The sequence below is a fragment of the Lonchura striata genome, chromosome 7, assembly GCF_046129695.1.
Source record: "Lonchura striata isolate bLonStr1 chromosome 7, bLonStr1.mat, whole genome shotgun sequence".
In the NCBI taxonomy this organism is placed as follows: Eukaryota; Metazoa; Chordata; class Aves; order Passeriformes; family Estrildidae; genus Lonchura; species Lonchura striata.
In genome coordinates this window covers 4,510,167-4,526,032 of record NC_134609.1, presented here as the reverse complement: position 1 = coordinate 4,526,032, position 15,866 = coordinate 4,510,167, and the positions used below count along the sequence as shown (strand labels likewise).

General features: G+C 39.1%; 1 protein-coding gene across 4 annotated transcripts in view; it reads left to right on the top strand.

Moving 5' to 3' along the window:
- The window catches only part of BICC1 (BicC family RNA binding protein 1), an 88,991-nt gene that overhangs the window by 49,566 nt on the left and 23,559 nt on the right, over window positions 1–15,866 (top strand). Inside the window, exons 1-2 of one of the 4 annotated variants that reach the window (XM_021548519.3) lie at window positions 5,296–5,382; window positions 11,834–12,036. The exons of 1 other annotated variant lie outside the window; for it this stretch is intronic. The gene's annotated coding sequence lies outside the window, so the exon portion shown is untranslated. Of the gene's footprint in view, window positions 1–5,295; window positions 5,383–11,833; window positions 12,037–15,866 lie in introns of those variants that run through there. 2 more of the 4 variants (XM_021548517.3, XM_021548520.3) reach the window with 2 other exon arrangements.

The window sequence follows — 15,866 nt, the reverse complement described above, 5'->3', positions numbered from 1 at the left end:
CTGCTCTGAAAGCTAAAATTCTAGCAGTAAAATATCCCAGAATTTTGTTCATTTAATCTATGAGTAGTTCAGAGTTGTGCCTGCCAGTTCAGCATCCCATTGCGAGCACTTCATCATTTACACACGTGTTCCAGGGAGGCATTACATCACTGCTTGAAACACAAGTGCATCATAAGTTATGTAGTATTGCTCTTTGTGCTGCAGCTGAGCTGAATCCCACTTTTGTACAAAGGAGAGTCTGCCATGCAGAAATTCCACACTGCAAAAAACCCACCTCAGATTAGTGGGTGCGAGTAGGACTTTGTCAATGCTTCTGTCCAAACCCAGTATTTTATTATTAAATATGATAATGGGAGAGCTAGTAACCCTCCACAGCAGAGTTATCGAGGAGTCTGGTGAACTTTAAACATCACTGTAACCTCTCGTAGCATGTCTGGAAGTCTCTAGAGTTTCCTTCCCCCCAGGAAACACCCAGCCAACCAAAAATCACAACCCTAAAACCTCCACCAAACCAAAACACCCCTAAGCAACCAAAGGGCTCAGTGAGGCAGATGTTGAGAAACTTTGAATAGAGGGAAAAGTACTTGTATGGTATCAAGGGGGTTTGGGCCTTTGCTTCAGGAGAGTCTCATTGTATTGATGATATTTTGTAGTAAATGTAGAGTTTGGTGGAATTAATAGATTTCTCTGCTTTCAGTTATAACTGGGATTGCTGAAATACTGAATGGATTTTAGTCTAGGCCACTAGTTTTACATTACATACCTAATCTTTTTCTAAATATCAGGCATCTTGGTGTTCTTCAGATGCTGGCACGTCTGTGAAGTATAGTTACGACCTGAAATTTCCCCAAAAAGTTAGCCAAGTCCTCATTCCGTCAAATAAACATAAAAGCAACTAGAAAATGCCTAATAGTTTAGGCCATTTGCTTATTATGTAACTCCTAAGTATATAATGCTGTGCTCTGTGTGATTGTGTGCATATCTTCACTGAAGGAGTAGTGAAGAATTGGGAAATTGGAACAGGGAAGTGGTGGAGTTGCCATCCTTGGAAATGTTGAAAAAAACTCCAGTCATAGCACTCACTGCCATGGCTTAATTGACAAGGTGGTGTTCAGTCAAAGGCTGGACTTGATATTGGAAGTCTTTTTCAGCCTTAAAGATCCTGTGATGTTACATAGAATAATGACTGTTAGGATCACTTTGTTTTTTTAGGTCTTTGGTATTTTCCTTTTCTTCATGGCTCTATATACACATTACTCCTTCTTAATATAGTGGCAGCTATAACACAGATTTTTAGTGATTTCCTTAAATGACTTCCTTCTTTGGGGCCGAAGAGGCATTAGTTAATTGTTTTCCTTTTTCATGTTGTATATATATCTTATGCCTGGTTTCAATTTTGTTAAAAAGTCAATTTTCGCAATAAAAATTGTGAAAAAAAAATGAAGAAATTAAAGGTTGTGGATTTCAGATATGGTTTAAGTTGCATGAAAGCATTTTCTTATAGAAGCTACTTTTCTTAGTTACAGTTGATTTGTTCTTCATTTTTTCAATATAGAAGTGAATCCTGCTACTTTTCTAGACTATGCCCATGTAAATTGTGGGGTAAAAGTACTCATGTTAATAGGATTAAAAGCCCTCCTATAATTTCATTGACTTCTAAAATAGCAGTCTTTTCATTTGTAGCCATATATAACCTCTAAAAGTGCATTAAAATGTTTTTAATAATAGGAAACAGAACTTCTGGGATTGCTTGTGTGTCTGCACTACTTATGTGTGTTGCTGATTTATCAATCTTAAAGGAAAACACTCTTTACTGTAAATTACTACAGAAGGAATTGCTGTTTTGTGTTTCTTTAAATGCAACAAGGCACTTAGTGCAAAGTTTTACTTTGCACTAATGTCTTAAAAGCTGAATCAGCCCCACCTGGGGAGGTCACACAGCATCCCAGGACCACCAAGTGCTGTTCATGAACCAAGGACTCTCAGTGTTTTTTCATAGGCTGGGTCAACTCCTGCTCTTGACCTACTTTCATATCTTTGTGTGCTGTTTCTAGTTACAATAAAAACCCAAAACCAAACCTGATCAAGAGAATGTAGGATATAATCAACTAATTTTCCTACCTTAAATTCAGTGCTATGAATAGCCACTTAATTGGTTTAGAGCCTTAAGCTCTAATTAAAAAAAGGGGGGGGGGGTAGGAAAATTAATCAGGCATTGGAAACCTGCAGTGATACGTGGAGCTTTTCTGACAAACTTGAGCTTCTCATCCACTAAGATACTTCTGAAAATCGTGCCAAAAAAGGCTGTACCTTAACTCTTGCTAGGAACCAAACATGTATGGAGGGATGGCTCTTCCTGTTCCTGTTTTTTTAGCTAGGGATGAAGGCATGTAGAGCGATGGAGAGAAGAGAGCATCTAAAACTCTGCGGTGCCTGCATGCTTTAGCACTTTCAGAGGTAATTTCTGTATTGGTCTACTATCGAAGTTTAATTTGTTTAGTCTCAGCACTTATTTCAGTGTGCACATCAATAGAAGTGTTGGCTCAACTTGCCCCAAGTCATTCTCACAGAGAAAGTGATGTACTTTATCCCAGCTGGAGCTCTGCCAGCCACTCAGAGCCTGCTGCTGCTCCGGTGCCTTCCCTCACTCATCCCCACCCTTAAAGTCAAGGAAATAGTTCCCTGTCCATCCCTGATGCAGTGAGGTGAAGGAGGTGGTGGTTTGCTGGCTGCTGTGGGCACCTGCTCCCTCAGGAGAGGAGCTTCTCACCTGGTTACACAGTAGGCAACAGCAAGGTGCTGCAAGATGGGCTTTGGAGTTCACTTCATGAGTCTTTCCCAGCTGCAAATGGAAAGTTAGAGACACCTTCATGTAATATATAGGCACAATGAGTTTTGATCACCCAGTCATTAGTGCAATGACAGCCTTATTCCACATGCTGTGAATAATGATAAAGTTGCACTCACTTGTGCTTTTTCCAAGCACTTGCTAAAGCAAGACAGGTAACTACTTCTGCTAGAAACAAAATCAGGGGAGACATGATTGTTTTCAGAGCTGGCAAACAGCACAATTGTGGTCTTCCCTCTCTCTCCTGCCGTGCTGCGTGCTTCCAGCCTGTCCTCTGCCTCCATAGCTCCCTGCTAGGCAGCCCAGCCCTGCAGCCTGGCAGGGCTGGTGCTAGTCCCACTGATGCAGGGGGCATTCAGGGCCACTGGGATATGGGGGCCGGTGCTCTTTTGTCAGCAGAATTTTTCCTAAAGCTGCTTAATTTTGGTTCCCAAGGTGTAAAGTTGTGGGTTTGACCTTATACCAGTTCAGTAAAGGTTTTCTCAAAAATCTTGGCCTTTAAATGCTTTTTCCTTGTTGGTGCCCATGACAACAGAACCGTTGGTTTGGGTATTCTGTGTCAGCTCTCTCTGTGTGCAGCAAAATTCCTTTGCAGCTCTTATTTGACCTCAGTAAAAACAAGAAAAAGAGTCTCCCTGTTATGCAATTGTCCAGCTAAGGACTGTGTATATAAGTAGATCTCTTAAAAAAAAAATTCTGCTCATGTCTTCGAAGTAGATGAATTGCACGTATGATCTGCAATTGAATCAAAAGTTGCTTATGCCAGGAGATAAAGGGTGCTCTGCAATTTTTCTTGAGAATGCTGGCAGTGTTTGGGGAGGGGGGAGTAACATGGTTTCTTATCTATGCAATTGCTTCATAAAATAAAATTTCAGTCAGATCTGGGACATGATCTTGGAAATTACAAATTTTTTATGTTCTTTAGAATAGCATTAAACTTATTTTTGTGCTTGACCTTGTTGTAGAAAACCAGTGCTATTTGTATTACTCTACTACTTTTTCCTTTAGAGAAGGGATTGTTCATCCTCTTGAGTATTTTTCATGAGAGAAGATGAACTCCTGGTGTTAAGTGTCCATAGTACATTTTTGTTCTTTTGTCACCATGTACTTTTTCTTGGGTTTGGTTGGAGAAGTGTTAAAAAAGAGCATGCATCATGTTTCAATTTTTAAGTATGACATACTCCTGCTACCATTTGTTTCAATGCTAATGTTTGAGAAGGCATAAAGGGGTGCTAAGAAGTTCTTGCTACCAAAATAATGCATTACTGTATGAAAATATCTGACACTTATATGAATAACTGAGAGTGCTCATTTCAACAGACTAACTGTGCGTTAAGCACAATTAAGCATTGTTCAGTGAGTGGCAATGATAGGTCAGGTTAGTAAACAGGATTTGAATTCTTGTTTTGATTTGGAACAAAAAATGGCTTGAGTGGAAGAGGCCAGAACCCTCCAGCTCTTAGAAGCATAGAGAAACAAAGACACATGACAGAAATCTACTTAATAGTCTTGTCACAGTTTGAAGGGAAAAAGATCATATGCCCTTAAATATTACTGGTGAGAACACTACATTTTTATACTTCGAAGCAGTTATAACTAATGTGTGATATTCAGTTGCTGAGCAAAAGAATTATAGTCTTTCCAGTTTCTTGAAACAGTGTTTCTGTAATTTCCCAAAGGGCCTTTCCTGGGGATGGGAGCATTTGCAGGAATGCCACTGCATTCCCTGCTCCAACCCTGATCAAATCCTATAAACCTTCTGAAATTACAGGCTACATGAGTATCATCCTTTCCCTGCAAATTAGATGTATTACTAGTAAAATTCTGATATTTTTGTGTGCTTTGATTTCAAGCATTCTTTATACTGTGCATTCTAAATATAGACAAAGTCCATGCCAAAGGCAAAGTGCAAACTTACAAAACCATCATTGATAGAAATTCTAGTCTCTTTAATGACTTCCTCTGGAAACTGTAATTTGAATCGTATGATTTTTTTGAAGTAGCAGTAGGAGGGAATATCTGAAAAACAGCTGTAATACAGTTTTTAGAATTTTAAACTTTTCATCTGTACAGAATTAGCCTTGCATAAAACTGTGCTGGTCATTTAATTCCTTGGTTACTTGGCAAGATTATTTTGTCTGTAAAGGAAGTCAGATCTAAAGAGAACAAAATCCCAGGCATAGCTGGTGTTCTGGTGACTTTCCTGGTCCATATTTTTAATGTTTAAAAAAAAATATGTGTTTTTAGGGTAAATGCTTGTTAAACACCCTGGTAGCTTTTGGCTTTGGAATTGGTTTCATTCAGCTGGGGAGCCCAAAACCATCTGGCAATGCTCACCAACCATGGCCAGTCTCAGAGGGCTGTTGGCAACATGTTCTCCCTGTATTAACTCCTGTGAAAGGGAAAGGCAAATGAGCTCTTGTTAATGGGAACAAAGCTGTGGGAAAGGACAAAGTTGGGAATGAAGTGGAATGGGGAGAGACACGGAGAGGAAATGAGAGGCTGATGAGGAGACTGAAGCCAGTTGGAAAGAGGTAGGTGGGATGGCAGGAAATGTGAGGTTAGAGTGGGAGTCCTAAAGAAATGAGGTTTTTGAAGGAATAGAATAATAAGGAGTTAGTGACAAAGATGGTGTACATGGGAAAACAGATGGGAGGTGCAAAGGAGGAAGGTGGTGAAAATGCTTATTCCAAAAGGTGGAGGGGAGAATTACAGCCTTGTGTTCATAGGTGTCTGGCATGGATTTCCAGTAAAAATCCTTGTCTTGGAAATTAGATCAGAGACAATTCTGAGGCTCTTACTTAATGCATATCCTAGGGAAAAGCTGGTAAATGCTGCTGTATTGATGTGTACTTTAATTACTGTCCTAGACCAGTGATTCAATGTCTAACATGTCACTATTCCCTTTTGATGTCTTTGTGCAGCTTTCATAAAGTTGCAGTTCTGATGGCTGCAATTTAAATTTGTTAAAGATTTACTAGATGTCTTGTCTTGCATCAAAGCATATGGATGACTTAAAATACCAGGAACACAAAATATTAATTTCTAGTCCATGGGAGCTGAGGCTATTGGCAATTTCTACTAAAAAAAAGAAAATAACAAAACAGTGTTAGAATATGTGCAAGTAAACCAAGATAGCAATAAAAAGGATTAATTTTGAGTGCAGCTTTCATCCAGCTGATTGGATTTGTGTTCAGTGCAATGTCGAATAATGTAAACTTGGTTGTGCAGTGCTGGAGGAGAGTAGTAGCCAAGAAAGCAAGCTGTGAAAATACTGGGCTTCAGGAAAGTGCAAGCTTTTTTGTGCAATTGGCTTAAAATCCTCTAATGCCAAACAGCTCCCACTGAGATTTCCAGCAGTAAATTTGTAGCTATAGGTGTGTAAATTCCTGTGTCTAATTCCCTCTGCTGTTCCTACTGCCCAGAATGCAGTGAGCAGTAAAGCTCATGCTCAGCTCTCCTGCCTCTGTCATGTGCAAGGTTACAAAGGGGACTGACTTTGCTCATACACACACATCTGGTCACATCAAAGAAATCTGAATCATCAGATTGAATGTGTGCTTTCTGTGAGGGGAAGAAATACTGAAAGTGGCTATTTGGGTGCATAATTTTTTATTTTCTTCTTGTGGATTTGCTTACTGAAGGATGCTGCAAGAAGGAATCTCTGTAGGAATGCCATGACAGTGTTCACAGGTGCATTTGGGAAGGGGAGCAGATTTTGAGTTCCATAAGATGGAAGTTCCAGAGTGATGGGGTTGGGAAAAAAAAAGAAACAAAAGAAACTACTATAGAGAAGTTCATTTATAGCATGAATTACTGGTGGAATGCCAGATGAAGATAAGAAAGCTACTACAAAATGGGTTATGCTTTTAATCAGCTGACTCATTATCTTGAAAATTGCTTCTTAGCAGTGTAAGCAGCATATCAGCCCAAATGAAGAAATTATCAAGAAGAGACTCTTTTTTTCTTCCTAACATACATAGACACAGATATTTTTTGAATATTTTCTGCTCCATCTTCTGTTATTTTTACAGCTAAAGCTTTAACCTCAACTCATTTCCCGCATCAGCTGAAAATGAACATCTGCTAACTTAGACCTGAGTGCCTAAACTGCAATTTCTAAACCTGTGTCTGCAAGTGATGCCCTTTGCTGTTCTGCTCTCATCTGCTGGCAGGGAAAAGATGTGAGTGAGAGCCGTGGGGAGAGGTGGTGCTCTCTACTTCCTGATAATAATATGAATTTTTATCTTGCTGACTTCTTTCAGTTGCCAGTGCTTTAATCACCTTAATGACCCAAGTTGTTGGCTTTTTTTTTTTCTCATAGGCAGACTAAAGGTTATTCAGAGAGTGAGGTATGGAAGGCCATAGCTGCTAACTAAAATATTGACATAAATGTGTGCCCAGCATTGGCATTCAGAAGTTAGACTGCCATGGTGGAGTATGGGGAGAGCTGGGTCCTATTTTGTGGTTTCTCTCAAGAAATTATCTGGTTTTTAAGTCTAGTGTTTGCTGGTAATTTTTGAAATAACTCTCATGCCTGGTATAATACACAAGTATTTACAGAACTCCTTTGTTTTAATGCCGGTTGAAATTTACCCAAGTAAAATCAGGTGCAGGCAACTTTATGAATATAACATAAATTTATTATTGATGAAATTACCAATTTTAAGGGGTTTTTTTGCCATACTTGTGAGCTAGAATTTGATTTTACTACAGTTAATGGAAAACATGTATTCTCCCACAAGTATTTAGACAGCTAAACTGTGGGGACAATTTTCAGCTGACATACTTTGGTCGTCCACAGCTGTCACTGCATTTTCCTGATGCAAATTGGTGGGACATGAAATATTTGTAGGAGATGGCTGGATAGGGACTATAATTATTTTTTTTCTTTAGAGAGATAGTTACTAGAAAAGTAACACAGGGATTTCAACTTTTTTTTCTTCCAACTGTGGATGTAGAACTTGTTACAACGCTGATTTTCTTTGATTTTTCCGGCATTTCAAATGGAATAGCACTGCCACCGTTTTTCTGAGAGGACTTTCTGTCTGGAGGCCCAAACTTCCTATGCCTCACTTTCTTCTAGTCTAGTTTTTTTTATAGCTTGCCAAGAGTGACACTATTTGCCTATTTTGCCATTTGAAATGCGTGCATGCACGTGAATTATCCATTTTTTTCTTTGGCCAGTGATGTAAAGATGGAAAAATTCTGCTGTTTTGTGTTTATGATGTTTGGCTTGTGAATATTTTGAGGGAATGAGTCTTTTTAGTTAAAGTACCTTTCCCAAGTATTCACTTTAAATATTCAATGCTAAGCTTCTTAATTCACCCACACAGTACCTGTTGAGCTGAAGGATTTCTTACCTCAGTAAGAAATTATTGACCATTTGTAAATGGTCAATAATTTCTGTAATGTGTTCCTGAGGCAGTCTGTAATTGACTTAGAGATTTAAAGTGAGTCTCTTGCTGACATTGTGTTTATCGTTTGGAGTGCCAGATTAATTACAGCACATATTGTAGTTGCTGTATTATGACCTCCATCTGCTTTTTATTAACTTTCTCTGTAAATGAGAAACTGCCAATGCATACTGTTTCTTATGTTCTGAAGTAAAATTCCCCCAAAACCCCACAACTGTGTACTTTAAAAATTAAAGAACCGTTGTGTTTCGATCACAAGTTTATTTCTTTTGTTTCTGGAGCAGCTGACTCAAGCAGAGATGACTCCTCCCTGTTTTGCAATAAATAAATGGACAGAAAGACCATCCCAGGCCGTTTGAACCTCGGCCACAGGAGATGGTGTTGGTTCCCTCTGATCCCAGACACGCACAAAGCCACAGCATCCCTTGTGCCAGCAGCTGGCAGCAAATCCCTCGTTTGCTGGAGTCACTTCTCCCAGACTGCTGCCACTTCAGAAAGCAGCCCCAGCCATTAATTCTGCAGGGTAGGTGACAGGCAAGGAGACTTTTAAAGAAAGTCACATTTGCTTGAGCCTTTTATCTCCTTTGTGCTCGGGGGTGTGTGCCTGCAGCCACCAGAGCTTAAACTCGTGGATTTGTACTGGCTCAGAGGAAGATATAAAATGTATTTACGGTCACACTGGTGAATGGTTTAAGGAAACTCTAGGTAGCAAAGGAGCCAGCAGGTGGGCATTGTGCTCTAACTACACTTGCACGAGAGTGATTTGAACTGGGGTTATTCCAGTAAGAGTAGGAAGATTTTGGGCTTTTCTGGTTCTGATCCAGCCGTGCTGTGTTTTCTGTGAAGAGCAGTCATTTGCTTACACTTGGCCAGACAGGGAGGGGTAGAATACAAACACAGTTGTAATATGAAGGGAATTGTCAAGGGACTTAACATCCAGTGACTGTGCTTGGCAGTAACTATAGTAAAACTGACATTTCAAGCCCTGGAATGTAGTTATATAAACTTATTGCTGTAATTAAATTACTTGAGAGCACAAATTTGTCACAATCTTTCAGTGAAAATTGGAATTAGTTAATGTATTGGTTTTGGATTTTTAGGAGCTTCTAGCAAGCAGATACCTTGCAATGTGCTTTGCACTGCATTTGCAGGTAAATGGAGACTGCCAGTGTTCTACTCTGATGCCTATCTATCTATTTAAACTCAATTTTTGGGACACAGAATGTAATTTATCAGCATGACTGCTGAAATTCACATTGCAGAGATGCTCAATAGGTGATTAATTTCCCAGAGGTGAGTTTTGCTATTAATGCAATACTGGGAGAGACAGATGGACAGAAGTGATGCAGAGAAAATTCATCTGAGAACAACTTAAGAATGATTTCTGGATTTGAAAGGCAACACTGTGCATCTTTCAGGTGTTTGGTGTTTTTATTTCACAGTATATCGCAAAGAAATTTCCCTTGCAGAGGAGCAGTGTGGGCAGTGTTTGCTTGCTCTGAACGCCTCCATGAAAAGAAAAGCAGAAGTTTTTAAGTCAGTGTTCTTCAGGAGATGAAGGTTCTCTTCCCAAATCAGCTGCAAACTGCCTGTTACACTGGTAAAATAATTCAATATCTGTGAATAGGAATAACCTTTTAATGTAAGATAAACAGCTCTTAGAGTGCCATATACATATTGCCATGCTAAAAGCTAAGAAGTGGTTGATTATTACATGATTAAAATGTGGTTCAGTATTCACATAACAACCTGTTGGTAAAAGCATCTGGAAGCTTTTAGTACTCAGAACCAATTGCTGGATTGATAGATAATATTTTTGTTCGTTAGGTGCATCCCTAGTGGGTTTAGAAAGAAGATGGAAACTACTCTCCTTGTCTCTCTGTTTGACTTTTTGCTCCTGGAGACTGCAGCCTACACAGCAGTGGTGCATGGAAAAAGCTAATACATTGCCATGCTGGCTGGAAAATAATTTATACCTTGTGCTTCTAAAAAATAGTAAAAGAAATAGTCATGTTCAGTCAGTGGCAGAAACTTGTTGAAAACATAGCAATTTTGAGTAAAATTTCACAGCTTAATATTATGATACCTTTAAAATATGTTTTGATTTTTCCACTTTCAAGCCCAAGATATAGAGCTGGGTGTGTGTTAATGATTTAAGGAAATTACTTCTTACAGCTTCAAAAAAGAGTTCAGGAACTCTTTCTTATTTAGTATCTAGCTGTTGTAAGCAATGTAATTTGTGTCTGGTACATGGGAAGAAAAACTAGGCAGTGAAAATGGTCTGCTGGTATTGAGGTTCTTTTTTGTAAGAGCCTCCTAAGCCCTTGAATCAGTATTCCTGTGGACTCTTAGACTGGAGTTTTTCTGGGTTGTCATCATTTCAATCTAATTTGTGAAGCTGTTGCTACTTGAATAGCTCTCAAGAAGACAGTTTAGATGTTTATTTATTGGACTTGCTGTTTTTCTGTTTGAGAAAAAACAGAGCAAACGTACAAAAAATTGCTACCTGTTCACCAGGAATACAGTTGAAATAAGCTCTAAAAATATAATAATCTGAGAAAGGAAAACATTCTTGGAGAAAATTCATTTCAGAGAGTGTGATAATAAAGCAGGGTAAGTAAAGTATTTGTAATGGTAATCAAAAATTTTCTATGAGCTCTCTTTGGCTTTAGTCACCAGATGTCTGATGTCCTGTTGGGAGGCAGCTCTTTTTATCTTTCTGACAACATATAATTCCATCCTGATTCCTAAGGGGGGTGGGTCTGTTTGTCCTGCTCACTCAGGCTTTATAGTGCATTAATCTTTGCTGCAGACTACCTGCATCATCCTTGCAGTGGCTGTGTCCAAAGCAGCTCACACCGTGGGGTGCAGCCACTCAAAGGTGCAGCAGGAGCCAGGGACTGGAAGTGGGAGCACTGCAAGGAAGGCTGAGCCCGAGGCGTGAACTTCAGCTCACGAGTCAGATGATGGTTTTTTATTTAGAAAAACGCAGTCACGAGTTGTTTGAGAATGTGTGTGTGAGAAACTAAAATTATCTCATGACTTATGCATTGGAACTGCAACCCTGAGTACGAGTCTGTGTGCAGTGAAGACACACTGGTGTTATTTCTGATAGGAATGTCGTGGCTGTTTCCTAGGTCCTTTATTAAGCTGATCTTACAATACTTCAGCTTTTTGCTTCTCTGTATTTTTTATTTTATTTCTCAGGCATTGTGATTATGTGTTTGTGCTTTGAGATACAAAGGCAACAGACATTTAAGTCATGAACTGTGAATTTGTTGCGTCCGTGCTGAAAAAAAATAACAGACTTTGTGTCCTGCTGAGAGGTTGCCTTGCTTTGGGTGGCTGCTTGGGCTAAAGGCTGAAGAGCAGCAGCCCAAGAGGCAGCACAAGGGCTGCATGGCATGTGCCTTTTTTGTGGCTGACTGTATTTGCAAAATGTCCCTAAAGGCTCTTTTTAGAAGTAAAAGAAGGAATTTAAGCTAATCATGGTGGTAACTAAAGTTGTGTAACTGAAATGGAGTGTCTTGGTGATTACTATTAATGCATTCTCATTTCTTCTTTTCAGGTTTTCTTCTCCACCTTGGCCTTCCCCTTCTCCCTTGAAATCTGGTCACTTTTCTGTTTAAATTGCAATATGATCTGTTACCTCTTCCTTGTCTTCCCTCTTTGCTTATGCTTTAAGAGAAGTCTTTTCAACTTCATTTCCTCTGTCAGTGGTCCGAAATCCAGTCATCAATAGTTTATTTCTCCAAACGTAATGTTGTACAGGTAATCTATTTTTTAAAGCTTATCTGATGTTTCTGGCTAATTTTCACTTAATTCTGGGCATTCTGAACTTGAATTTTTAGTGTTCTTCTGGGATGTTTCAAAGCTGCTAGGAGATTGAAATGTGGGATTCAGCTATGATTCATGTACAAGTGCATCTCATTTCTTTTAATTTATGAGGCTTACATCAAACAGATATTTCACTCTTACAGCCATTTTAAGTATCTGGTTGCAGATATTGATGTTTTCCTTTGAGCTACACAGAAATCTTTGAGAAACAAAGTTCTTTTCTCTGCTTTACCAGATGCTGTGCTGCATCTCTTCGGGTTTGTATGTGTGTGAGGTCGGTGTGTTACTCAGTCTCTGCTCTGTGAGTATCTGTATGTCTGCCTGTGTGTGTGTAAGTGTGTCACTATAAATGGTGGAGAGAAGTGAGGAGGGGATTGCTGGCTGCACATCACACAGTTGTTACAGAGCAGGGTTGAAAAGCAGTGCTGTGGTAGTTAATGCTCCTCAGGTGACAGCATGGCAGCAAACACACTGTGACAAGAGTGAAGGGCTGCATGTAAACTGCCTTCCCTGGAGGGAACAGTGTGCAGAACAGTGCAACAAGTGTTTGCTTTTTCTCAGCTTCCTTCTCACGTCCTGAGATGAACAGAAATTCTTCTAAAGATGGTTTGGAGGTAGGTGCCAGTAATGGGGAAAGTTAAGAGTGAAAAAATGCTAAGACAGAGTCTTTCAAATGTGTGCACACATATAGGCAGTGGCTCTAGCTCCTCCCAGGGACATTTCATAATCAGTTGTTTGTCCACAACAGATGGATCCCCCAGAATGCCCAGAGCCTCAGGATATGTCTCCTCTGAAGACACTATTAATTGCTTGCAGCCCATGTTGAGTTTTATGATGCTCTGAGTAGGCTTTTGATCATGCTCAATTTAGCTGGGTGAAATCTTGTTCAGAGAAAATGATGCTGCAGTCTAATTTCAGCTAAAAAACAAGAAAAAAGTCAAGCCCCAAATGAGAAAAACTACATGTTGTTCTTGAGTGATACCTCCGACAATACTCAGGAGTCTGCAGTAGGAAATGGCTCATTGCTTTCTGCCTTCATACACGAGTAGCTTTTTCCTTCTGTGGTTTAGACACTGGGAGGAGAAGTGAGTGCCCTGAGTTGTATTGGCCAGAGGATGAGAATTCTTTTCAAGTGGTAAGCCAACAGCACCAACTGCCCAAGTGCTGGATTTCCTGTATTATTCAGTCAAGCTCCCTTGCATGTGTCCTTACTCCTGAGCATTTGCTCCAATCTTTTAGCCTTAATGTTGCTTTTCCATGGCAGTTGTTTGAGGCTGTTTCAAGTCTCTCTTGGACATTACCAAGCATCTACTTTGGTGAGGGAATGTCCACTCCTAAAACTGTGCGCTCCGTATTTCCTAATTTATTTATGAGCATTAAATAAATTGTTTCAATTTAATTATCCTTTTTTCATATTAATAGGAAGCCTTACTTGACCTTTTTGCTTAATTCACTTGTTTATAGATCTGTGTTTCTTCATAATTTTGTAGGGTGATCAATGTATGTGCCCTTTCAGATAAGAATATACCAACTTCTATGTGTTAATTTGTTGTTTGGGTGGGTTTTTTTTTGTTTTTTTGTTTTTTTTTTTGCTTTTTAACTTCTCACATAGCTTAGTGTGTTTTTGTTGGTACTTTTGGGACAGACACTCTGTAACTTGTCCCTTAAAAATGCTGAGTCTCTTTTGTCTTTTTGTTTGAATGGCTCGAGTTCTGTAATACTCTTGGGCTATTTAGATCTTAATCAGCCACTCGTTAAGAATGACTGTCATCTGCCCTGGTGTTGCCCAGTTGTCTGGCTATTTTTGGAGTAGTGGTATTTTGGTATTTGTGTTACTTAAGGCTGTTCATCCTGTAAACAGGCCGGATGCATAGCTGTAGTCTGAAGAGCTGCCCTAGACATTAAATCTAACACTCAAATTTCAGGAGAAGCCTACACACTTAAATGGCTTCATTATTTGAAATATTACTTGCCTGGGAGAAGCTGGTGTCAATGCATTTGCACTGGCACAAATGTACTTTTGCTTGGAGGAATTTTGTTTTGTTTACTGAAGTGTCACACACAATAGTAGCAATAAAGCTGGAGGCTTGCTGGTGTTGCTGTGGACAAAGACTGGGGAGGTGAAACTCTGCCAAAGTGTGGAGTGAGGAATTTGAGGATAGGAGCAATAAAAGACCACTTGAAGGCAGGAGTCTGGCAAAATGAACACTGTTGAGAAAAATTTCCAGCAGTGTCTGTTGTGTAACTTCAGCTTTCTATTCTATGTAAATATTCCTCCATTCTTTGGGGGAGAGGGGGGATGGTTTGTTAAAATCAATCTTTTCTTTTCCATTCCTAAAGAAAAATTGATTGAAAAGATAGAATACCATAGAATGGCATTTTTAATAGTTTGCAAGACACTAAACATGTTGTTTCTTGTAAGTTAAAACCTTTTCCAGGATCTGATACTACTCTTTAAATAAAGTGTTAAAGCATTATATGCTTCTAGCACACACACCTGTTCTGAAGCTCTGTTCTGTGTTTGCAAATAGTTTGCAAAGCTTTGGTGTCTCATGTCTTTATTTATGGGAGGCACCTGCTCTTTGCTCTCTCTAATTTTATATGGAGCATACTCCCAGTTATATTAAGCAGCTTAACAAGGTGATTATTTTCCCCCAAGTAAAAGCAGGCATCAGACCTCGTGTTCCTCAGAGACAGGGATGCCTTAGCCTCACCTGGGCACAAGTTCATGGTTGTGGCCCCAGGCAGGGCAGTTGTTTCAAATATTAAATGTAGAGCTTTATCCAAACAAGATTTTCTGTCTTAGTGCCTAAAACATGGTAGGACTTTTTTTTTTCTAAATTGAATGTAACTGTTAATCCATGGAATCAGCTGCAAAACAAACAAGCTATTTGATTCTATAGCTATATTAAGAAATTTTGTTTCTTTAATACACGGAAAGTCAGGTTATTATAATGTAATTGTCTCTCTAAATTCTTAATTGATTGCTGAAATGATCTGTTTGTTATTTGGGTACCTATGAGTTTTCCTGCAGATCATACATAGTTTCAATGTGCTTTCAACTCATGCAAGGCTAATTCAAACACCTGAAAATCTTTTAGTTTTCAGGGAAAATTTGATGAGGATATTGTATTTTAAATAGTGTTGTACTGAAGGAAAGAATGAACAACTATGAAAGAACTAATTTCTTTGACTTAAACTGACCTTCATATCCATTTCCAGCCACTGTGTTCTTGAGAAGAAGTCAGTTAAGGAGAGGGTACTTAAGACAAATTTTGGGAGATTTGGTAGCACATTTTAGAATTGTCACTGGCATCAGTGGATTCTTTTTTGCTTTGTGAGTTCTTCTTTTGTTTTGTTTTTAAACTGAGCATTTGAGCTTTTTTCATCTTAAAAGAACAAACAAGTGTAGAAACACAGGATGTTTGGCTGAAGCTGTCAGTATCAACAGGAAAGAAGTGTCCAACTGAGATGAGAAATGGAAAAAATAGGTGTTCTAAACTGTGAGTAAGGAAATAATAATATGAAATTATAGTAACCTCCTTTGGTACTAATAAGATGCCAGGCTTAATTTCAGGTAATTTTCCTACATATAATCAATTGTGTATTTAAATACAATGTTTACAAATATGTGAAAATCAGCTCCACAGTGGTGTTGATGATCTAGGTTTGTGTTTCTGCTGGTTGCATCTAAAGAGCACTTGGAGCACACACAGTGTGCTAAAATCTGCTTCTGGGAATTTCTGACTGTGACATCCACTTCA